Raw genomic sequence first — 26118 nt, 5'->3', positions numbered from 1 at the left:
TAGTTCTTCCCCCCCATCCTATATCATTCCTTCCTGCTGGCCAGATAAGTAGAAGACTATGACAGAACAGATTACTAGTGAGTAATCTTCCCTCAATGTGTTCAATTTCATGGACACATAATAAAACTCGTAGTAGAAATCAGAGCACCTGAATTTCCCCTAGAAATAAACTAGATGTAATAACTAGGGCTGTCAATTAATCACAGTTAACTCAAAAAAATTAATTGCGATTAAAAAAAATCACTATTAATCACAGTTTAAATATCACTGCTAAACAATAGAATACCAATAGAAATTTATTAAATATTTTGGATGTTTTTCTACATTTTCAATATTGATTTCAATTACAACACAGAATACAAAATAATAACATAAAGTGAGCCCTGTACACTTTGTATTCTGTGTTGTAATTGAAATTTATTTGAAAATGTAATAAACATCCAAAAATATTTAAAATAAATGGTATTCTACTGTTGTTTAACAGCGTGATTAATCACGATTAATTTTTTTAATCGCTTCACAGCCCTAGTAATAACATAATCAATGCACAGCATTTGGTTATAGAAATATAGAGCTGAAATGTAGTTCATAAATACAAAGACAAAACTAAGTTAAGTATCAGTAGAATTCCTGGGTTTTTTTTGGTTTTTTTTTCTTCCTTTCTTGTAGCTAGCAGCAAAATATATACCACTGTAGTGGAACATGATACTATATCATTATTTCTTTAATTCATAAACAGTCATGAGTCGTCACTGACCCTCTTGACATAGCACAGGGTAGACCATAAATGTAAAGATTCTATCTGTTAAGATCACATTTTTCAATTTAGCTTTTATTTACATAAAAAAGAATGAATGAAGTTTCAGCAAAAGCCGAGAAATTCCAAAGCTATACTTCCAACAGCAATGTTCAATTGGCCACTGAAAATCCTGTATACATTTTTCCCATAAAGTGATATATTATGCTACAATTTAACAGAGAAGGGGAAAGACTTGAAAATACTATGTCCAATATAGTGAACAAAGTGTGGGAACTTTACTTTTTTTCATTACCAAACTTCCTGTGCCTTTAACAATGCCTGTTGAATGCGATACTGTGTTTTACATACATTTTGCTAAGTATTTAAGAGACAATATCTTGAATGTGACATACGCACTTAAGATGCCTCTGTGCTGCAGACAGTGTAACCTGCAAATGCCTTAAATATTTGATAGCATGAATCCTTAAGTTGCTTTAGTGCAGCTGAAATCCTTATAGTGATGCAGGGTTTTAAGGTACACAAAATCCTTAGATGCATATGTGTCAGGGCTACCTCAAATCCTTCAGCTGACATAACCTTTTAAAATGTCTTAAATACCCACAACTGAATAAATATGTATACTGCTGGTTTATTAACTTTAAAAGTACCCATGGTAGTCCCTAGATGCTGTGCAGTTTTATTTAACTTGTGGACCAAAATCAACTTTGGAAGACTCTTGTAACTTTTCAGAATACCACCCATAATTACCCACCTAAGGAATGTGTCTAGGAGAAGTGGTGGGCTTGAAATCATATCCTTTAAGCCAACAAACCTGGGCTCACCCCAAATTGCAAATAAAGTAACAAATATGCACTTATTGAAGAATTGAAATGCTGTAAATTCTACCATGTGCACACCTGAAAAAACTTCCCATCCCCCTGCACAGAACTGCAGTGCATCTCTTTAGAAGTATGATCAATTATTTTTACTAGAATCATAGAATATCAGGGTTGGAAGGGACCTCAGGAGGTCATCTAGTCCAACCCCCTGCTCAAAGCAGGACCAATTCCCAACTAAATCATCCCAGCCAGGGCTTTGTCAAGCCTGACCTTAAAAACCTCTAAGAAAGGAGATTCCACCACCTCCCTAGGTAACTCATTCCAGTGCTTCACCACTCTCCAAGTGAAAAAGTTTTTCTTAACAGCCAACCTAAACCTCCCCCACTGCAACTTGAGACCATTACTCCTTGTCCTGTCATTAGGTACCACTGAGAACAGTCTAGATCCATCCTCTTTGGAACCCCCTTTCAGGTAGTTGAAAGCAGCTATCAAATCCCCCTCATTCTTCTCTTCTGCAGACTAAACAATCCCAGTTCCCTCAGCCTCTCCTCATAAGTCATGTGCTCCAGCCCCCTAATCATTTTTGTTGCCCTGCGTTAGAGTCTTTCCAATTTTTCCACATCCTTCTTGTAGTGTGGGGCCCAAAACTGGACACAGTACTCCAGATGAGGCCTCACCAATGTCGAATACAGGGGAATTATCATGTCCCTCGATCTGCTGGCAAGGCCCCTACTTATACAGCCTTCTTGGCAACAAGGGCACACTGTTGACTTATATCCAGCTTCTCGTCCACTGTAACCCCTAGGTCCTTTTCTGCAGAACTGCTTCCTAGCCATTCGGTCCCTAGTCTGTAACAGTGAATGGGATTCTTCCGTCCTAAGTGCAGGACTCTGCACTTGTCCTTGTTATTCTCGTCATGCTTACTAGACAATTTCCACTTATTCGTATCTTTATTACCCAACATGAGTTTTCTATCTACGTAAGGATGTACTCCTCAGTGAGGAATACTAATGTGAGGCCTCAAAGTTAAGCCATTTGACCGACTTACGTAGAAAAAATGAGTGGCAATATTTTTAATAAATGAGGAAAAGCTGCTTTTATTTAATGTTTTCCCTCTCACCATTTCAGAACTCAAAGCAATGGCAAGGGGTTCGCTCAAATTCACAGGAAAAACTTAACCACGGGGCAGAATCAAAGCATGGAAATATCATCCCCAAAAGGGAATTTTTATTTTTAGAAAAGTGTGCATGAGAGAAAAGGTGCTATAGTGGAAACTGATTTACAACTTTAAACATCGTAGGAACTACCAGGCACTCACCATAGTACTTGGTGTATATATACACACACATGCAGAGGGTGTGGTGACTGATGCTTTAGTAATTAATTTTGGTTTACATCTTTCCATATAATTTTAGGACATTTGCTCCAAAGTGGCTGCTTTTTCTATTAGCTAGGGCTATAAAAGTGCTATCAAATGCAGACCATTGACTTATGGTGAATGCGGTTTTTCATTTAATTAGCTTTAAAACTTTATTGCCATAAAAGAACTATAAAAGAATAAGTTTTTATGTTAATCTTTGGTAGATTCAGAAAGCTGATAAATGTAGACTGAAATCATAAGTCCTACGATATCAGATTTTTTTTTTTAAAGCATTCGCTATTCAGTTGGAAGCAATCTTGTATTGGCAGCAGGACTAACAAAGTAACTTAACAGCCTCGTTTGTCTCTAGATTTTATTGGCTTTTATTTGCATAGATGTGTGTCATCTCATTTTGTATTTTGGACTTACGATTTCTCAGCTATAACGGAATTAAAGAAAAATTAAAGTAACTTCTTATAAAGTTTAAGTGAAAACTAGGGCTTCTATTTCACAGGACCATCCTGGTAATTTCAAATGCGATAAATATAAAGATCTCAAACATTGTTTTTTTGGATTACTTTGAGAAAGGGGAAAAACACATAAAGGAAGCACAGCTCACCACTTATGAAAAGTATAAGAGTAAGATGCTGGTGGTAAGTGCTGACCTTAATATTTTTTTAAAATGTTCAGCTGGAGAAGCCCTGGAAAAAATAAGTGGCAGGAATTATTGTCAATTGACAGCTGTGGTGATTTTTCTCTGTGTAAATTTGGTGTTGGGCTTTTTAGTCTGCATTTGATCTGTTGGTGTTTATTGGAGTACAATTTATTGCCTGTTCTGGTTTCATATTTTCATACTGGAAAACAACTTGTGTATCTGTAGCTATACTCTGGATAACAAAACAACAGACAGGACACTGATCTAGGTTTTTGATGGTCATCTCTTGCGGTCCCTTCTAACCTTGTGGTTCTATGGTTCTTTCTACTGTCATAGCTGTTCTTGATACTGAGTAAATCATCTAGTAATACAGGTGTAACTAGTTAGCAAGAAGGAAATTTGTTTGTCGGTTGGAAGTAACCTCCATAATGGTGATTGGAGCATAATCATTAAGTGTGATTTGAAAAAAATCAAGACAAGGCCCCATAACTGAGTGACAGAGTTATTAGACTGATTTTCTTCCATTAGGTGTAATTCTATTTTGCCCTCCGCATTCTTATTTTATCAGTGTGTGGTTACCATATTCTGAGCTTTTCTTAAATAATATTTCTTCTCTGAAGTCTGGACCAGGGTTTGAGAGGAAATTTCCTGTTTAGGCCAAAAAAAAAATAAAGTCCAAAATTGTTACAAATAGCGTATGCATTGACAAGTGGGTATGTGGCCTAATAATTGGAGCAGGAAGTGAAGACTCCTGGGTTCTTTTTACATTTATGACACTGAATCTATCAGACCTTTGACAAATCATTTAGCTTTACTTCTCTGTGCCTCAGGTTATACTGCTTACCATCCCACAGGAGAGTTATGAGGCATCGTTAATTAATTCATGGTTGTCCTGCACATTGAGATCCTCCCATGAAAGGGGTTATACAAGTGTACTGCATTGCCGCTCCTTTTTTCCCTTTCATGTTGGAAATGTAATACAAAGCTATTTCATCAAATTAGTCTGAGCAGCATCAGTCCTGTTTCATTAAAGCTGTTGAACATTTGGAAGCCTGCAGGTAAAATAGATATTTTAAGTAAGTTCTGTAAAAGCTCATGCTCTGTCAGCAGCGGAAAGTGCTGCAGGCCTGCTAGACCTGTATTCAAGATGGACTCCAGGATGCCAAACCTCAGCCTAGCAGGGAAGCATGTATTACAGAAGGGATGCTGACTTGTACCACTGGCATTTTTGGTACTGAGTGCTTTAATGAAACACCCCTGCCAGCTGGAGCACAGAGTGGCAACAGCATGTGGTTCTTTGGATAGTAGTTTGTTACGCACAATCTCCCCAGCTGGTTAGATGATACTCTAGCCAGGATGGCATATGCATGGGTGCAGCATACAGTGGGATCTCATATAGTAGAGAGGGAATCAGAATCTTGCTTGTAGGATCTTGGAAACATTCAAGTATGGCAGGTATTGGACGCGTCTCATCAGAAACCAAGCTAAGGCTCTTGATGTACATCTGGCATTGATTAATAGAATGGGACAGCAAATGGATAAGTAGGGTGAATGCACAGAGAATTTTAAATTTAATGTACCGGTGTTGCTAGGTTGAGTAATATTTGCTGGATGAAGGTGCTGAAGTCAAGTATTTAAAAGTCAAGTATTTTTACACAGATTTAGTCTCAAGATTATTTACTATTATACATGAAACATGAGCAGAACCCAGAGACTGCCAGGTTATATGCGTCCCACTGTGACTACACCTTTATGAATGTAGTACTGTAAATTCATCCATCTTTTGCCAGGTAGTATGCCAGAAAAATAAAGTCTATTGTTCAGCTCTACTTCTAACCTAGACATACCTGAATTAGTGGTGTGGATTTTGTTTTTTAAAAAGTATCAGTAGGGATTTACAAATAATTTAGGAAAAGAGAGCATCAAAAATGGGCCATACATGTTTTGAGGAAGTTTGGATATCATTTCCCCCATATTATGTTGCTTTTATGAGTTTGCACTCTCTCATTTCAGCAGAACACCAAAGGAGGGATAGTAGAAAATATCTTGAGAATCTGTTCTCAAGATTGCTAGCTCAGGTCAGCATTTCTGGGCATATATTTCAAGAAGATTTACCCCTCCAAACCTTTTTGAAGGCTTTCTCCCTGCCATCCTCCCCATCCCTCCCTCACTTTAAAATACTTTCTGAAATTGCTGTCCTGTAGAAGATTTGATGATTGGACACCTGTGATCAGTAGTTCTGGAGTGTAGAGCCCTATTCCATTTGAATTCTTGTTCAAACTTCTTTCCTTATTTGTTTGTTGTTTGTTTTCATACTCTAATAAATAGTTTAGAAATCACTGCCTGCTTAATTGCAGACTGGATTCTTGCCATGACACAATCCTTTAAACACACCCAAGGCTTTTTTTAATGCAGCAGTACTTGCGGATTTTTTTTATTAGCACAAACACAACTAATTTTATTGTAAAGAAATTGCCATCGATCTTCCTGGAGACAATTAAATGTTGTAATCAGCAGAGCATGGCTTGCAGAGCTATGATACAAGTGCTGTGTGCAATATTTTGTACCAAAGTGACTTGCTGAAATTAGCCTTTTGCCCTATTTTCTTCACTAGATGGAGAAAATGCTGTTTGCCTCTTGGGTCAGTACTGCTATAAAAGAAAAGCAGTAGGTGAAGGTGAAAAATTGCTTTTCTTTTCAAAGCACCAATGTATATATTGCTTATCAGTGAATGACACAACAAATAAAAACTGTGCAAATCCTCAGCTCAAATCTAAGTGTGAATCAAACACGCAACTTTTTAGCTTATATAAAAATTTGGATAAGCACTCCCTGTATGGTGTGAAAGTATGGGGGTCATGTTAAAGGAGAAAGATCCCAAAGGGTCGTGGGAGGAGGTTGAGAGCTGGTGATGGATAAGATCAAAGTTCAGATGAATTTTCAGGATTTAAACTGAACTGCCAAAATCCATTGAGGGCAAGATCAAAACTAAATGCAACTTCCCATAGCTATGCTCTTGATTTGAATGCTATTTGAGGGTTTAGCAGAACACTAGGAACACAGGACAAAGGCCCATCTGGACCAGTATCCTGACTTCAACAGTGGCCAGCATCTAGGTGCTTGAGAGGAAGTTGCAGCAAGGAGGAGAGACTGGCAGAAAGAAAGTTTTGTGGACGTATGAAGGGGCCATTAGGAAACATATAAAGGAGGGAGAAATAAAAATCAATAAAGTTGCCCTGTCCCCCACCTCCCAATATTTGCATGAGAGCAAAGAGTAAAGATATCTTTCGGCCCCTGTCTTATCCATCAAAGGGCCAGCTATTGCCTTCTGTGAGTTAGTAACAATGGATCCTCTACTGAGGAAGTGCAGAGAGGCTCACAAATGGGAGATGTGTTCAAGGTGAATCTATGTTTTCACTGCCAAAAACATGAGCAGCTCTGGTGAAGAGAGTCGCAGGCACCATCTGTAGCTGCATAGTGTTTGTGCAAGTAGAATTTCCTTCTAATCACTTCCCCTTCTTCCCCTGTGAGCGCAGTGAGTTTGACAAGGAAAAGAACAAATGAGAGAGTGTAAGTCAACATTGCAGAAATTACCAGCTTTACAGAAACACTGAGCTTCAGCTAGAGATTGGTTCATTCTTCCTCTAATCTGCTTCCTTATGTAAGCTGATTTTTATAAATATAAAGATGCTAGTCTGCCTAGACTAGTTTACTAACCCATATAGTCCCAAATTCTGCACCCTTCTCTGTGGGTGCAGTGCACTCTGCTTTTGCAGCAGAAACTCTGATTCCACTGTTTATGGGTTGTGAGGGAACATGGATTCAACAGCTTGCACAAAGGATGCACTAATTTCAACTGTTGGGTTTAGTGTATGGGTGCTGGGTGGAGCTGGTGTCCTGTGATAGACAGGGGGTCAGACTAGATGATCTGGTGGTCCCTAATGGCTTGTATTATTGATTAAACTCTATGACTAAGTATCCTAAGTGGTTCAGAGCTCAGCTCCATAAAGCTGCTTGTATGGCCACATGCACTCATTTTTGGGGACAGAGCCATTGGATTTGCCTAGCTATTTGGGCTGATGGTTAAGGACTAATTTGCCCCTAGAGTACAATGTGAGTCTGGACATTTTTTCCATTTATAGATGTAAGATCTTGAGTAGCTTAGGTTAAATACTTTTAACAGTTGCCTTCTAAGCATTCTTGCACCAGTTTTAGATCCCCAAAGATAGAGAGTATGCTAGTCTCTGAGGTAAAGCTGATCTGCAACACTACAGAAAATTCTTATGAATAAGGATTCCTGCTCTTTATCAGACTAACCCGTGGAGAGGAATGGAACCTTCTTCACTTGAATTAGGGACAGGTAGAGGAAAGTGCTAAAAAATAAAAATAAAACAAATTAAAACTATTCATGTTCAGTGCAGAATGGATAATCCACTGTCACAACTGCCTTTTGGCTCTTGCAATTAAAGCACATGCCTGGAGTCTGGACATGAGAAAACCTGGGTTCCATTTCTGGCTCTGTATTCAGCACGGTGGCCTTTAGTGTGGCCTTTAACCTGTCTGTACCTCTGGTTCCTTATCTGCAAAATGGGTATGATACTTTCCTACATCATAAGGGTGTTGAGGCTTAATTCATTAGTGTGTGAATGGTGCGTTGATAGCCTTAGATGCAAGGTGCTTGTAGAAGTGCAAAGAATTAGTATTTCTATGATCACCGTAATGAAACCATTCTGGGATTGGTTTCATTTCAGAGTGGAAAAATTTCCATATCTATTTGCAAAAGGTGACATTTAAATGAGTTAAGCCATTTGATTGGGCCTTTGTAGCCTTCACAAAGGCCTTCAAGAATCTCACTACTATTTGTACTAAAGATGCCTTCTTATCTGTTCCTGATACAAGTTCCCTTTTCACCTGTGACAATCTTGGAGAAGTAAAGTGACTCATCTCTTAAACTGCTTGTGGAGAATACCTTATGCTGTATGCAATCTCTGCACAAATCCATGTTAAGTATAAGTATTAATGTAAGGATACAAATACATCCCGTTCCTCACAAGCACACTTTTGCTTGCACTCAAGTGTGCAGAATAGCTGGGGTTGTAGCGTGAAGGTGTCCCAGAATGAAAACTAGCTTTATATCTGTGTTCACTATTGTAAGTTTCTCTTGCCACAAACTTCACAGGGCTTCTATAGCGATCTTTTTTAATACACATTTTTCCTTTCATACAGTAAATGTTACATGCAAGTGTAGATTTAATGCCACAGACCCCAGTCGTCAGTGGGCAGTATCAAACCTGGGATCTGAGTGCATGAGCTTCTACTGCATTAGCAAAAAGCCATATGACCCTTAGCTAAGGCTGTAGAGCAGACTCATTCATTTCTCTCTAAGTGGTCTTGGTGCTAGATGGGACAGAACACCACACCCAGGAGGTGTGTGGGTTACATGGAACATAAAAAAAAATGCATGAGAGGAAATGGCCTTGTGGTTAAAACACTGGGCAAGGTCTCAGGAGATGAACTTCTGTGACACCTGGGGCAAGTTGCTTAACCTTTTTGTGCTTTCTATTCCTACTTTCTTTCTCCCTCTTTCCCTTCCCGCCTCCCCCGGTTTGGTTTGTCCATTCAGATTGTAAACTCTTCAAGACAGGGACTCTTTTATGTGTAAGCAGCATCACTCAGAACAATAGGGACTTATCTTGGTGCTATCTAATAAAAACAATTAAAATAATAGAAACAAATGAGTATTTGCTGGATGGTTTGTCAAGAGTCAAACTGTCACAACTTTCAGGCAATGCCTTTTCTCAAAAAAAGTTGATGCAGTTGCTACATGCTCTCTTCTTGTGGCTACTGATCAAACTTACTCCTATTTCCTTAACCATATGTAGAGATTATAAAAAACCCTGTCAAATAATTAACCAAACTATCAATCAGTGTGGACAGCATACACATTATAGAAGCATATAAATCACTACACATCCAAATATATTTTAGGCAGGAAGGGTCATAGGAGCACAAAATAATGGCTTTTAATATTGCTTAAATGTTAATGTGAAGCTTGATAACAGCACCATCTTTTTATTGTAGGTATATCCCAAAGCCATAACCATTCAAATTGTGACACGCACAAAGATACAACAAACCAAAGCATTACAAGAATTTCATATTGTCACATGAAGGTTTGAAATTCCTGTGCTGCTGTTAATTCAAATTTTCTATTGATGGGATTTTATGCTTGATAAATGATTTGCTTAGGGCTTGTCTACGCTGGCACTTGACAGCACTGCAACTTTCTCGCTCAGAGGTGTGAAAAAACGCCCCCCTGAGCGCTGTAAGTTCCTGTGCTGCAAAGTGGCAGTGTAGACAGTGGTTGTCTACACCTCATGGAGGTGGTTTTTTTCTAGTGCTGGGAGAGCTCTCTCCCAGCGCTGGTGCTGCGACTACACAGCCATGTTAAAACACTGCTGCTTTACATTGCTAGTGAAGACATATTAGGTACAGTCTATAAGATGACTTACTCTACCAGGAAGTGGCCTGTGTGGAAAAGGAATGCAGCATTAATAAGAATTTCAATGTCACATGTGAAAGTACATCACTTAATTTTTTTGGATGGCATGTGGCTAGAATTCTTCCCTTGTCATATAAACATCACCTTGTTCCTTATGGTCATTTCACTGTTTTGACTGCAATGGCTACCAGATTGTGGATAGCAGAGGCTTCTCAGTAGAACATGACTTGCCTACCGAAGGTTTATCCTATTACAATGGGACCCTGTGACACATGGCTAGAAAGGGTTATGCATCCTGCAAAATAAATGGCTCAAATTCAACCCTTGAAGACATGTGGGGAGATAATGTTTATGTTTTTGCGTATTTACTTGTATATGGGTAATGGTCAATGTGATAAATGAAGGGGGGTGGTTCCCTTTTGTGGACACCCAGCCAGCCAGTTAGCTACAAAATCCCTGTTAGTAGCTATTCTCTACTTGCTTTATGTGTAAAGGGTTAAAAAAAAATAACACCCATAGGTAAAATAAAGGGAGTGGGCACCTGACCAAAAGAGCCAATGGGAGGGCCAAATACCAGTGATGGCCCTCCTTCAAAGTCATCCTAATTACCTTTTGTCCCCCGAGGAACTCCAACTTGTCAAAAAAGACGTGAAATTGTATAAGAAATTCTTGGGTCCTGATCCTATTCCTCTCAGATCTGCTTAAGGTTTCATGCAGGGGAAGTCTGAGCCAGAAGGACTGAGATCCCAGTTCTAACTGGATCAACCCGAAATATAAACATTGGACTATAACCTATGGACTATTTCTTTGCAACTACAAAGCTCACTATCTCTGCTATGAATCTGAACCTCAAATAATTGAACTCATGTCTGTATGTATATTGATCTTTTAACCATACTCGCTCTCTTTTGTTTTTTAATAAATTTTAGTTTTGTGAATAAGAATTCGCTGTAACATGTATTCGGGTAAGATCTGAAACATTCATTAACCTGGGAGGTAACATGTCTGATCCTTTGGGATGGGTAGAAACTTTTCTTTTATATGGTAAAATAAGATTTTCAGAAATCATCATATTTGATTTAGGTACCTGGATGGAGGCTTGAGGATGGATCACTTTAAGGGAACTGTGTTGTTTGGACTTCTGTGTAACCAGTAAGGTAATAAAGGAGCCGTTTTATGCTGGCCTGGTAAATCTAAGTATTGGAATATCCACTAGATTTTGAGGGATTGTCTGCCCCATTCTTTGCAGTTCACCCTAATTGAGTGACCACAGCTGGCCCCCACGGGGACCCTGGTCACAGACCCCAATCCTGGTTTGGGCCTCAAGTCACTACCACAAAACAAATAGAACTGAGTATGCAAAGCTTTATATTTGGGGTTAAGAAACAATTCATCATGTAGAAGCTCTGGTAAATCAGGAGGTATAACAGCTGTAGGTATAACAGCAAGGTGTTTTTTTTAGCTTTTCCAGTGTTCTAACCTTGTTTTATGTCTTTCTCTTAATTGATACTCTCTGGATACTCTTTAATTTAGCTCTTTAATTCAGCTTTTACTCCCTTATTTATACATCCAAGGATCACATTGGCCCTTTTGGCCACAGCGTTGCACTTATGCAGCTTATGTTCAGCCGATTATCAACCGTGACTCTTAAGTCTTTTTCAGAGTCACTGCTTCCCATGGTACAGTCCCCCACCCTGTAAGTGTGGCCTACATTCTTTATTCCTAGAAATTTGACTTTACATTTGGTCATATTTAAAATACATGTTGTTTGCTTGCACCCGGTTTAACAGAGATATGTGCATTGCCTCAAGAATGATTAAAGGATTGGAAAACATGCCATAGCGATAGATGGCGCTACTTGGGAATCTATTTAGCTTTTCAGTCTAGCAGACAAGGATACAAGGCAATCCAATGGCAGGAAGTTGAAGCTGTCCAAATTCAGACTAAAAATAAGGCAAACATTTTTAATAGTGAGGGTAATTAACCATTGGAACATACCTAGGGTTGTGAGAGATTCTCCATCACTGACATTTTAAAATCTAAATGGGATTTTTTTTTCTAAAACGTAAGCTCTAGTTCAAAGAGGAATTAATTCAGGAAGTCTTCTGGCTTGCGTTATACAGGAGGTGAGACTAGATGATCACAGTGGTCCCTTCTGGCCTTATCTATGAACATTGTTGAAGCTAGACAAATTCAGACTAGAAATAAGGCATGAAATGTTTAATGGTTAATTTTTTTAGGCACTTAGGAGAATAAATCCCATCAATAGGCTCTGAAATACTCTAAATCTAACAATTGGAAAGCCCACAATGTCCACTGAAGCACAGTCAAGCATATTGCTGTATTTGAGCTGGATGGAATTTAGTTTAAACTGTTTCATTACTCATCTTATATGGGCTAACAAAATCAGCTACTTATGGATGTCTTCATATAGATTTACTACTTATAATAACATGCAAGGGCTAAATGGCCTTTAGCCTGTTTATAAAATTATGACTGTTCTTTAAAATACACTGAATCCAGATATAGCTCCCACTGGTTCTTGTTGAAATGGCATAAACTGGCTTCATAATGCAGAGAGAGCGTCTTTCAAGCACCACCAACCATTTTTCTACTCATTCAGCTTTTCAAACTTCTGCCTTAAACTACTAGGAACATTGCACAACTTTGGGTGATGAATCAAATGGCAGCTAACACATCTGGTGCCTTTACTAAAAATGTTTTATTTCAGTGGAAATGGTATGTTCCCTTGAGGTTCAGATAATAACATGGCCCCCAGCATATTGAAAAAAGTGTTCAATCTTGTGAAAAAGGGACACCCTGTATTGCTACCACAATAAGTGTTGTCTCAGGTTAGTGCTAGTGGTTAAGTCGTATCTGTAGAGGAACCAACATTATTTTTTTAAGGCTCGACTTTTCAGAACTTGTGAACAATGGATTTTTGAACAAAAAGTTTATTTCCTAAACTAGACTCAGCTTTGTTAGCTGAAACCATGGCATGCAATTTACCCTTCTTAATTATCAGTTTGTGTATATTTCTATGGGGACTGTCATGGCCAGAGTATTTTTTTTCTATACAGCTAACATGAGAATTGATCACAACCGAATGTAACTCACTAGTGACTAGCCCTTAATTTGGCAGAACATGTTGGGGGCCTTCCCTTACTGCTGTCATGTATTAGATTATGTTTTCACCCCACTTTCCAGTACAGTGGGTATTTCCCTTTTAAGTAATGTCTTAAAGTCCTTATGTCCTCACACACCCTGAAAAACTCATTTGGCAGAGTGTAAATAGCTTGAGAGCTGGCTTTTGGGGTCAGTTAGAAATACTGCACTCCTGATGGGACTTTTGTCTTTAATATGCCTGGTGGCACCCAAAAACGCTTGGGAGACTCAGAATGGTATATTTGTTGTTAATCACTGATTGACAGCTCTCGTGTCTGAGGCAACTTTGCTAAACAGCCGATTTTCTCCCCCTCCACATTTTATACTTGGCCTGGGCATATCTTTTCCCATCACTTCTCCCTTCAGTTGACTCCTCCCAATGACAACAGAGCTATCCATTGTTCTTCTTATGCCTTTATTGCCAGATGACTATACTAATGCATGGTTGCCTCTTCTACCAAACATGATAATTTTGCTTCCATCTAGTTAGGCAAGCAACATCATCTTCTTGGTCTCCCCAGCTTCTCTTGTGCCTTGCTGAGGTGAAGAGGCAACCTCCTTTTTTTTTTTTTTTTTTTTTTTCAGCTTTTTGTTAGTATAGGGAAAAAAAAAAGCAGTGCAGTGAGCAGGGGCAGACTTTGCCCAACTCCTTGTTTCTTAGCATTAAGGCCCATTTGACTAGCTCCGTTTAGTCATTTGGGCTGGAAAGGGAGAAGCATGAGTTGAGGATCTATCCTCAAAGTATTCTTCTCATTGTGCTTTCCTCACATACCATATATGGCCAGTATATATTCTGGATATTACCCAAGGCAGTCCCCAATAGTTTGGGCGTTTCCATTTCCTCCACATTACTTTTGACAAAAATGTGTCTGAGAAAGGACTTAGCAATTCTTTTGCACTAAGTTCTTTGTGCTTCAGTGAAGATGCAACAGTTAAAATGGGGTCTGCTTAGCTTGGCCTTTTTGTCTTTCCCATTCTTTATTTCAGCTCTATTGAGAATAGTGTGCTGTACATTTTTCCAGTACTGGTAACAACTGAGACACAAGTGAGTTTCCAGTTCCATTTTCCTTCTCAACGCACTCTCCATTAGATCCATTATGTTTTTCTCCTCCAGTAAATTTTCATTGTGCATTGAACCATTAATAATACCATTTTGTTTAACGTTCACTGACTCCATGTCTCTAACAATTGTGAAAGTTCTTCCTCATTCTTTGCTGTGTTGTGGACTGTGGAAGGAAAAATGATTACTATATTTTGGAATAAAAGCCATTTGTCCATTACATATCATAGCTAGCTGGAAGCTAGATGAACTATGGCCAGGATTGTCAAAAGTGACTAGTGATTTTGGAAGTCTCAGTGTTTGGGTGCCCAGCCGGAGATGCCCAGTTAACCTATAGTGTAGGTACTTTAAAAATTATCCAGTGATTCTGGGACAGCTGGAAGAAAGGTAACTGCTACTACCCTGCTGTGCTCTCCTGAGTTTTGGGGCTGCGCATGCAGAGCTTGCCCATCAAATAAAATAGCAGGATGATTGAATTTGCTCCACAACATTCATGGACACTGAATGTGTGTGGTGTGTAACATACTGAAACTGAAAGAAATCCATCTGCTTTACATCCTGTTCACACAGTGCCTTAGCAATATGGCTCTTGTTCCAGGGCGAATGTGCTTGTAGATGCAGTGTTAACTGCTTTGGCCTTGTCAGTATCTGTTAGCTCTTCAAGATTCTTTTCTCCAACTGGTGCCTTGATGGTTATAATGCTGATTTAACTTCATTGTATAAAAAGATATTATGCTGCCCTGGGTATTAGGCTCTCTTACTTTAGGGAGGTGAACTTGAAAGTAATGCAAGGATGTATCTACAGAAGTTTCTGGACATGCAAGGGAAAGCTAATAGTTAAAATTTATTCAGCAATATTTTAAATCCACAGGGCCGAGTCTTCCCAGCAGACTGTTTCATTTTGGCATTCAGATTATTAGCTGTTCGTTTCCTTTGCAGAAACTGCGAGCAATCGTACTGAAGTGAAACTGTCAGGATTAATTAAATCAGATCTCTCTTAACTCTAGGAATGGATGCATTGTGAGGAGTTCCCTTCAGAAACCTTGGATGCTTTTTCACCTCCAATTTTAATTCACTCAGACACTGTAAGGATTACTACAAACCTAAGCACTTATTATATTTAGCTTTAAGCTACTGTTTTGTGAACTGACAAGCAAACCCAGGTGGGAGTTATGGGGTGGTGCTATAGATTTTCATGTTAACTTGCACTATCCTCATTTTAAACAAGTTTGAAATAGTGAAGCAACATTTAAAAGTATTTGGAATCACTACCATGTTTTCAGCAGTAGTTGTTTTATGGGTACAAGTGACTTGCTGACTGACTTTTTATGAATAAAGAAAAGTGTATGAACATAAACCCAATAATTTGTAGACATCATAATTTCCTAACAAGCTATCATTTAAATAGAACCCTCCTGCCCATGGTGTGATACAGAGGAGAAAGCATACTGCACAATTGGCAGGTCCCTCTTTAAGTGTAAAAGCACAATGGATGCTAAACAGGACAATGCTAATCTGCACCTGGTTACTGAGGGGGAGCGTGATAGGGCACAGCCCCACTCTTGTCTTTTCCATCCACCAAACTGCTCAGAGATCTTCTGGTCAAAAACCCTGTACAGGTAATTTACAGTGTTTTCCCCCTACCCTTAGAGACTCATGCAGCTCTGTATTTAAAGTAACATACACTGCTTAATGCACTCATCGAAGGATGGGAAAGACAGGAGGTATAATTCCCCTAAAAGAGCTCTCCTAGCTCCAACTCTCTCACCAATAGAAGTTGGTGCAATAAAAGAGATTTCATCTCCTGCCTAGCATACTGGAGAGGAGAGGTGCATGCATGTGTGTCTTCTCCTTCCTTCCTGTGCCTTTTTCTACTTTCTGGGCTAATGGGTTAACTAGCCTTGTAGCTCTTTCCTACCCTTTCCCAATCTATCCATTAGGCACAGCTTTGCCCTCAGGTTTACCCTGGGGTGATTTAATTGGTGATCCAGTGATCAGAGTGCTGGTACACCTGTTGTTGCCTAGCCCTCCATCACAGGAAGGCAGGAGCCTGTGCAAGGGCAGGTACTGTGGAACAGAGATCCACAAAGGTTCTGCTGCTAAGTCAGATTTCCACCTGTACCTAATGAGTCTGCAGAGGGTTTAAAAGCTATTCAAAGCTAAGGTATGGAATAATTATTGTGGAGCAGGTTTGGATTCAGGGGCATGGGGGAGACTGAATTTGAGCTTCACTAATTCACAAAATTTCATTATTCACATTGGGTCCCCTAGTCATTAATGCACGAGTTCTGCTATACTCTATTGTGTAAAAGTTTAATCTTTGTCTGTTACTGGATTTGCTTTAATTTTCTTGTCCTCCTGGCTTCTTATCAAAGGTGTGTTTTCTCATGAAGATGATAATCATGATGCCTATTTCTTGGCAAGGATTTATCAAAAGATAAGGCTTGAGAGGGAGTAATGGCTTTAAAAATATATTCAAGCATTAGATGGACATTGCAAATAAAAGGCCTTTTGCAAAAAAGCCTTTTTTACCAGCATTATTCCATTGTAAAAGCACCTCTTTAAAGTATAGTTTAGACCCACAAATGCTATATTGCCTAATTTATTAGGTTGAGATTAATACAAGCTAACAACTTGAAATGTATATGAAGAAAAAAAGGCAACACTTATAACCTGCAGACTCAGCAAACATTTGGAGCCTAAGTGACTAAGTGCTTCTCCTTACTGGCAGGCCAGGAAGGGACAGCTAGGAGATTTTGGCAGAAGCATTCTTTTGTGCCGAGATAGCTAGAAACATGCTGCCTTGATTCCTCTCTTCCTGCCAGTGAAAAAGAAATAGGATTCAGTACTGTAGCTGATTTGGTGGGAGTTAAACGTTATGATTTCTGCTGAGAGAGCAGATTTTTGCTATGGCCTGCTGTAGCCTGGAAGCAGCTGCAATCCCTAGTATCTAGAAGTGTGAGATTTTCTTGTTTGTTTATAATGTGAGTAGTATGCATTAGTGATTCCCATGTGTATCTGAAGTCTGTGCCTTAAAATTGCTTTCTCATAATGAGCTAGGTTATGAAATGTCTGATTGTGAAAATAATAACTATATATGCTTCTAGTAAATCTACATCCTTGGAAGCTATGTTGAGATTCAGCATTAATCAAAATAAAATAAATTGGGAACTGATGATTCTGCATCTAATGGGGTTATTTAGATATTTTTCTGCCAGCAATGCTGCTCCTACACATTCTTGCACCTTTCTCTCCAGCCACACATTATTCCCTGCTCAGGCTGGAGATCGTGCTGCATGATGGGAGTCTGGACAGCAGATTATAGAAATCAGGTTTTCTCCTCATTGATATGCCTGTATTTGGTGATGGGTGGGGTACAGAAATACACAAAAGCGTTGCTTCTGTGCTCTCTGTTTGACAATGTACTTGGCTGGGAGGATTAGAAGATCCAAGAGACAGTTTATTATATGTATACACGATCTCAGATCTGTTTTCCTCCAGGGAATGGGGAAGAGATAAGGAGAGCTTTGGGTCATTGTCACTTTATCTGACTGCAAATAGGATATTTTTCTGTGGGGGGTACTCTACTGCCCTCCTCGATAAATTGTTTACTGGCCACTTGGACACTAATCTGGATTTCCCTCTTCCCTAACAATCCTTTGCACATCCCCAGAAATGTGTATGACCAGTTCTGTCTGCCAGTGGCACATCCTACTTCTCATGTAACACACACAACTCACTGCACATTGAAATTAGACTAACCTAGCAAATATCTTTAGTGCTTTAGTGTCACATTATTCTAGAATGTTACCTATGGAAACTACTTTATTAGCAGGTTTCAGAGGAGCAGCCATGTTAATCTGTATCCGCAAAAAGAACAGGAGTACTTGTGGCACCTTAGAGACTAACAAATTTATTTCAGCATGAGCTTTCATGAGCTACAGCTCACTTCTTCGGATGCATAGAATGGAACACACAGACAGGAGATATTTATACATACAGAGAACATGAAAATGTGGAAGTATGCATACCAACAGAAAGAGTTTAATCAATTGAGATAGCTATCATCAGCAGGAGAAGAAAAACTTTTGAAGTGATAATTAAGATGACCCATAGAAGGTATGAGGAGAACTTAACATAGGGAAATAGATTCAATTAGTGTAATGACCCAACCATTCCCAGTCTCTGTTTAAGCCTGAGTTAATAGTATCTAATTTGCATATTAATTTGAGTTCAGCAGTCTCTCTTTGGAGTCTGTTTTTGAAGTTTTTTTGTTGCAAAATTGCCAACTTCAAGTCTGTCACTGAGTGGTTAGAGAGGTTGAAGTGTTCTCCCACTGGTTTTTGAATGTTATGATTCCTGATGTCAGATTTGTGTCCATTTATTCTTTTGCGTAGCGACTGTCCGGTTTGGCAAATGTACATTGCAAAGAGGCATTGCTGGCACATGATGGCATATATCACATTGGTAGATGTGCAGGTGAACGAGCCCCTGATGGCATGGCTGATGTGATTAGGTCCTATGATGGTGCCACTTGAATTGATATGTGGAAAGAGCTGGCATCGGGCTTTGTTGCAAGGATAGGTTCCTGGGTTAGTGTTTATGTTGTATGGTGTGCGGTTGCTGGTGAGTATTTGCTTCAGGTTGGGAGACTGTCTATAAGCGCGGACTGGCCTGTCTCCCAAGATCTGTGAGAGTGAGGGATCATCTTTAAGGATAGGTTGTAGATCTTTGATGATGCGCTGGAGAGGTTTTAGGTGGGGGCTGTAGGTGATGGCTAGTGGCGTTCTGTTATTTTCTTTGTTGGTCCTGGCCTGTAGTAGGTGGCTTCTGGGTACTCTCTTGGCTCCGTCAATCTGTTTTTTCACTTCAGCAGGTAGGTATTGTAGTTTTAAGAATGCTTGATAGAGATCTTGTAGGTGTTTATCTCTGTCTGAGGGATTGGAGCCAATACGGTTGTATCTTAGAGCTTGGCTATAGACAATGGATCGTGTGGTGTGTCCTGGATGGAAGCTGGAGGCATGTAGGTAAGTATAGCGGTCAGTGGGTTTCCAGTATAGGGTGGTGTTTATGTGACCTTCGCTTATTAGCACAGTAACGTCTAGGAAATGGATCTCTTGTGTGGATTGGTCTAGGCTGAGATTGATGGTGGGATGGAAATTGTTAAAATTCCTGATGGCTTATAGTCCATCTGTGTGTGGAATGTTGGTGTAGAGGGCTTCCACATCCATAGTGGCCAGGATGGTGTTTTCTGGAAGATCACCGATGGATTGTAGTTTCCTCAGGAAGTCAGTGGTGTCTCGAAGATAGCTGGGAGTGCTGGTAGCATAGGGCCTGAGGAAAGAGTCCACATATGAGAGAGAGAGAGTGTTGAGCTGGGAGTGCCCTCTACACCAACATTCCACACACAGATGGACTACAAGCCATCAGGAATAGTATCCCCGATAATATCACGGCGAACCTGGTGGCTGAACTTTGTGACTTTGTTCTCACCCACAACTATTTCACATTTGGGGACAATATATACCTTCAAGTCAGCGGCACTGCTATGGGTACCCTCATGGCCCCACAGTATGCCAACATCTTTATGGCTGACTTAGAACAACGCTTCCTTAGCTCTTGTTCCCTAATGCCCCTGCTCTACTTGCGCTACATTGATGACATCTTCATCATCTGGACTCATGGAAAAGAAGCCCTCGAGGAATTCCACCGTGATTTTAACAGTTTCCATCCCACCATCAACCTCAGCATCCGATGATGATAGCTCATCTCAATTGATTAGACTTTTCCTGTTGGTATGCATACTTCCACCTTTTCATGTTCTCTGTATGTATAAATATCTCCTGTCTGTGTGTTCCATTCTATGCATCCGAAGAAGTGAGCTGTAGCTCACAAAAGCTCATGCTGAAATCAATTTGTTAGACTCTAAGATGCCACAAGTACTCCTGTTCTTTTTACTTTATTAGCATCATCTCTCTGGAAAAAAACATAGCAAGGGGGAGGGATAGCTCAGTGGTTTGAGCATTGGCCTGCTAAACCCAGGGTTGTGAGTTCAGTCCTTGAGGGGGCCATTTAGGGAACTGGGATAAAAATCTGTCTGGGGATTGATCCTGTCTTAAGCAGGGGGTTGGACTAGATGACCTCCTGAGGTTCCTTCCAACCCTGATATTCTATGATTTCAGTTAAACATGCTATTTTCAATTAGCTGTATAGCTGAGTATTTTTTTGACAATGTGGTATGCTAATAACTTTTATTTTTTGAAATTTACCCTTTTATGATTACTGACATTTCATGCATTTTCTTTATTTGAAAAAGAAACTCACTATTTTAAAAAAAATTGAGAAAAAAGGATTTACTGGAATTTCTTGGAGTGACTCAGTTTTTAATCCTAATACATATCTTTTCTAAGGCATTCAATTGTCATTTGAAGCATCTTCATTGCCATCTTTGGGCATATCCTTTTTTCTTTTGCTCTTAATAATGATGTCTTACATTTATTGTGTCTTCCATCCCACATCACTTTACAAGGGGCGGATTATAATTGCATGTCTAAATTAATTGCTTGTCCCATTGCTGACATGCAGCCAGCCGTGGACTGCAACTCAGCAACTGTAGTGCCTAGAACTAAGGATAGTGCCCTTTTTGTAATTTGCAAGAAAAACAAACAATGTAGGCTGAGACTACAAAACAGGGCAGGATGGAATGATGTCCTAATATCAGTGTGCCGGGCCCTCACTCTTCTCATTCAAATTCTTCACCAAGGTTTATTTCTTATACAATGTCCACTCACCCTAGTCCATGTCAAAATCCTTCTCCACCTTGTTGGTTGGGGGTGGCTAGTGGTAATTTAACCAAACTTCAGGGAAAAAATGTTCTGAGCTATCTCATCCTGTGGTTGTACTAATGACTCTTATCTTCCATATATTTTTTGAACGCAAGCTCTTAGGGTCGGGGCTCTGTCTGTCTTGTATGGACCTATAAACACTGTCATTGTTTAAGGATTATGAAACAATAGAACTAAAATCTTCTAATGCTGATTGCAGAAGAACTAGTGGTGTTCTGCTGAATAAAGAGGGTGAGCAAGGAACATCAGCATATTTCCTACAACCTTTTCGCCCCCATCCCAGTCCATAGGACCCCTGCAGCATGAGGGAAGGGTATGGGCTGGGCCAGTGGATGCAGATGGTCAGTGAACTCCTGATTCCATCCTTGTTTCCGAAGGAGCTTTGCAGCCTGCTGCAAAGAGGCTATGTCCTGTCTTTTCTTCATTCCAACCCTGTGCTGAAACATTGTTTCTCCTGTGAATATCTCATATGCTCAATCTGTGCTGTTGAGCAGGAATTGCAGGATATTTTATTCATTTAAAAGTTGAGGGAGTTTTGAGACAAACTGAATAATTGCATCACAATAAAAGAGAAAAGTTTCAGACTTTGGGAAGAAGGGCAACCTCAGTCCTTACAATATGCTACTTTAGCTAACATTCAAATTCCTTGTTCTTCTCATGGGTCACTACCTTTTTGTTGCTGGCTCTTCAGGGCATACAAAGTGAATTAATATCATTTCCTTTTCTTCTGGACACAGGCCCCTATCACAAATTGCATTTGCACACCATTCACTGAATCACCATGTGATTTTATAATCCTAACTCTTGTGCTTTCACACCCTATCCCCCACCCCCATAATGTTAAACTCATTGTCACATCTACAATTGAAAACTCTCTGGGGCAAGGATAACTCTCCTGTTCTGTAGAGCATGAGTATTCTTCTGTGCTTGGGTATTGGTAATAGCGGGTATTGTCATCCCTCTTAGGAGGGACTAAATGGTCTGTAAAGCTGAACTAACCTGTTACCCACAGGGGGATTTTCCAGAGCAAGGTGTAGGGATATTGGAGCTGCCCTTACTGTACCTCCTTTTTATGAGCAGAGAAAGAACTTCAGCCTGTGAGGTTGCCATCTGACATCTTTCGTAAACACTTTAAAAAAACCCCAAAAGCTGCTGGCTGTGGGACTCATCTTAAATCCATGGCATTTATGTGCTTAATTCCTTAAGAAGCAGGATGTGTCCCATGGGACATATATTTAACATACACTTATATGTTTAACATATTTATGTTGGATCTACTGAAAAATAATGAATTTACATGTTGCTTTATAAGGGAACTGTTTAGCTCTGAGGAGAATTGAGGCTTAATTACTGTGCATAGAGCACTTTGATCCATGGATGGTAGATGCTACCATAGGTGCTGAGAAGAAACCAAGTACAAGTATGATATTTTCCTATTGCTGTATACTAGGGATCGGCAACCTTTGGCACATGACCCGCCAGGGCAAGTGCCCTGGCGGGCCAGGCCGGTTTATTTACTTGCTGCGTCCACAGGTTCCCACTTGATTAAATGATCTTTCTTTCCATTTTTCCAATTCAATGAATAGGCGATATCCCAAATCACTAGCCTTTAAAGTGCAGGACAACAATGCAACATATTCTGGGTCCTGATTATATTGGACGTAAACTTTTGTCCTATCACAGATCCTGTTGAGCTCACCCTGTTGGACACTCACCAGCCTACTGAGGGGGATTCAATGTTGAATCCCACATGCCCTTAGCTTCCTGGTGCTGGGCAGAGTTTAGGCTCTGACCCTGGGTTTGGGCCTGTAGGCACCCACTCCAGGTGTAGACCTTATGTCTCATACAGCTCTTGGTGTGGGGACTCCATGGTGCAATTGCCTAGGCCCTAAAGCTAGTGCGCTCTCTCTCTCTCTCTCTCTCTCTCAAACCTCCCCTTGCATGCTTCCCAGAATCCCAGCAAATCTTGGACCTTTACCATTTACCTCTTCAAACATACGTGATAGTGAAAGCAGACTGGCACTCTGACAGGCTTAGCACAGGATTCTAAAACACCATTTCTTTCTTCTTAGCACAAGAAATACTGATCTGTAGCATGTACGTGCGCGCGCACACACACCTATATGTATTTCCCTGCTTCCAGTTTCTCACCACTCAGAAGAGTTTTTGGGTCATGAAACATCTTCTGGGGAATCCAGAATCCTTACTCTGCAGCTCGTGACTTGTCTTCCAAATGATGGAGTCTTCCCAGGCCCACTAGCTTTCTCTGAACTTGTTCGGTCCCTCTTACTGTGAAACCAGACCCCCTGCTATGAACAGCCTGCCTGTTCTTGTCGCGTGCTCAGGCCTGCCTGTTCCTCCAAAAGCTTTCCCATTGCTCCTCCTGCGAGTCCCTTTTAAGCCTCTACTTTGTCATCTTTATCCCATAAGGGAATTTTCCTCTCTTCACTTCCTTTTCCCTGCAGTCAAGATTAAGGAAGTCCACTCTCCTTAGCATACCTGTTGTTCGGTCCAGAGAAGTTGTTAAGGTTGTTAACTCTACATTGTCCCTGGATTGGACCCATTCTGTAGCCCATCTCAGCAGCTGCTGGATTCCACATCCATATAGAGGCATTCCCCAAAACAACAATTTGAAAAAACACTTCATAACCTCAAACAGAATTTGTAAGTTGTACAGGCAGATTCCGCAAATCATCACAAACCCCTTGCTTATCTCAGCGTGGGAGATCAGTGGGCACATTCCAGTAAGCTTTCATGAGACTTAAAACTTTGGAGGTTAGTGCAAAGTTACGCTTTATTCATTGGCATGTACTTGACCCTGAAACATGCTCAACTTGTGCATCCACCATTCATTTTGCTGACTTTGAGTGTGAGTCTGGGCCCATTTGTTTTACTTGCACCTTGCCAGAGTCAGGGTATGTATGAGAGAAAATTTGCCTAAGTGACTGATTGGGGATTGTTTTTTGGCAAGTAACCATCATTTGATAGTTACTTTAATCTGAACATTATCTGCTAGTTGCAGTTTGTTTTACTTATATGTTTTTTAAGGAATTGTAAATGGTACTAGACTTTTTACAAATGCAGATAGTCACGATATTGTTTAAATAGAGACATTAATTATCAGTAGTCCTGGATTGTGCTGTTTATATAAATGTGCCAGATTTTTCTAAACATTAAAAATATCATGTTTTGATATTTGTATTTAATGTTAATTATTCAGAACAACAATTTATTAAATAAAAAATGAGTTCTCTAGTCATGATGCTGTTGGTGAAATTGGCCCTAAAGAACAAATCCGTTCTAATACTGCTCTATAGAATTACAGCAGCACAGTTTTTAATAGCTATACTTGTGCATGCAAATTGTACGTTTAGTATTAGAAGCTCACATCAGAAAATGCCCCCATAGATCTCCAATACAATTGATCTTTTTTTCATGTGAGCTTTCATATGGCTATATATTTGAAAAATGCTAATTCCAGTGCTTACTCTTGGGAGAGTAAATTGTTCAGTTTTTATTTATTCATCTGTGCAAAGTTAGTTTAGGTTAACCTCATTAAATTCTGGCCTTAGTGTAGTGTTTTGTAGTATTCTAGATAAATTTGTAGCTGCCTCTTGGAATTCTTACACTGATTTCCAAACTTTTTTTGAAACCTTTTTGAATTAATTTACAGTCATTGAATTGACTGGTTGTGGTGGTTATTTTTTGGTAATGACTATGGGGGAGGTTTCAAAAGCACAAAGTGGTGGCTTGCTGCCTTTTGTGCTTTTGAAAAATCTACCCCTAACTGTTCAATGTTTTCAGTTTAATTAGAGGTGTGTATATGTTTATACACATACACTATCTATGCACAGTACATACATACATACATACATGTATGTGTGTGGACTATTTTAGGCAGTAATCTGCCTGTAATAGCGAGGAAAGTTCAATGCTACTAATTACAGCTCTGGGCCCAAATAGCAAGATATAAGTGCTACCTTTTCATTGCGAGTTTGGGCCAATAAAAGAACAGTTTGAAGTAGCAGTTATCTAAATGTGGAAATGTGGATGAGTTTTATATAACCACGGGGAGATTAATTACTGTGGTGTTAACTGAAAATGCCTCAATTAGTGTTTTCACTACAAAAGAGAGATACAGTACAATATTTCTCGTATGCGTATAGTTTGTCAGGCTGATTATAAAGAACGTTCATTTTAATTACACAATGTTGAATGGAAAAAGCTGTTAATCACTCATGATTTTTAAGAAGACAAATTGTTAAAATTTTCTTCCCGCAATTTGTTCATTTGTAACTGGGGAACTTTTGCTAACGGATTTGGATAGTCTGATGGAGTTCACTTTCATGGAAAATAAAAAGGATTCATTTCCTTATACTGCATATAATGGAATAAACGAAATGATCCTTCAGCTAGATGCTATTGCAAGCAAGCAGAATTGCAGAGAGGTTTCTTATCAAGAGATTCCATTCTTGCTGCTGATCTGATGCATATGTGAATGTTCGGGAGAATGTGCCTTCTCAGTATCAGCTGTAAAATGCTTTGAACTCATGTTGTATTAAAATATTTTGGAAAGAACTATGAATTGGTGAGTGTAAAGCAGGTTTGAGTGATACAGAAACAGCAACTCTACAGTACAAATGCAATAGAGAATTTTTTATATATGTGTGTGTGTATGTGTATATATATATATGTATGTATGTATGTATGTATGTATATATATATATATATATATATATATATATGGAGAGACAGTGTAAAAAATCTAGTACGTTCATGATGTTGTAATACATTACCATTAACTTTATCTCAGGGCAGCATTATCTCCTGTAAATTAACTTGTTTGTCTTAGTGATTGGCTGAAGAAGAAATAGGACTGAATGGACTTGTAGGATCTAAAGTTTTACATTGTTTTGTTTTTGAGTGCAGTTATGAAAAAATATTTCTACATTT

General features: G+C 39.4%; 1 protein-coding gene and 1 long non-coding RNA gene across 18 annotated transcripts in view; one reads left to right on the top strand and one right to left on the bottom strand.

Annotated features, from left to right (window-relative positions):
• Positions 1–26118, top strand: part of GRIN2A (glutamate ionotropic receptor NMDA type subunit 2A) — a 294429-nt gene that overhangs the window by 99801 nt on the left and 168510 nt on the right. For 6 of the 14 annotated variants that reach the window (XM_039492628.1, XM_039492626.1, XM_039492623.1 and 3 more), the window contains exon 1: positions 16338–16484. The exons of 3 other annotated variants lie outside the window; for them this stretch is intronic. The gene's annotated coding sequence lies outside the window, so the exon portion shown is untranslated. Of the gene's footprint in view, positions 1–15912; positions 15940–16329; positions 16485–16509; positions 16696–17578; positions 17653–26118 lie in introns of those variants that run through there. 5 more of the 14 variants (XM_039492632.1, XM_039492620.1, XM_039492619.1 and 2 more) reach the window with 4 other exon arrangements.
• Positions 1–26118, bottom strand: part of LOC120373775 — a 71596-nt gene that overhangs the window by 24799 nt on the left and 20679 nt on the right. The window lies entirely within an intron of this gene.

The sequence above is a fragment of the Mauremys reevesii genome, linkage group 10 (assembly GCF_016161935.1).
Source record: "Mauremys reevesii isolate NIE-2019 linkage group 10, ASM1616193v1, whole genome shotgun sequence".
In the NCBI taxonomy this organism is placed as follows: Eukaryota; Metazoa; Chordata; order Testudines; family Geoemydidae; genus Mauremys; species Mauremys reevesii.
This window is presented reverse-complemented; position numbering and strand designations above follow the sequence as displayed.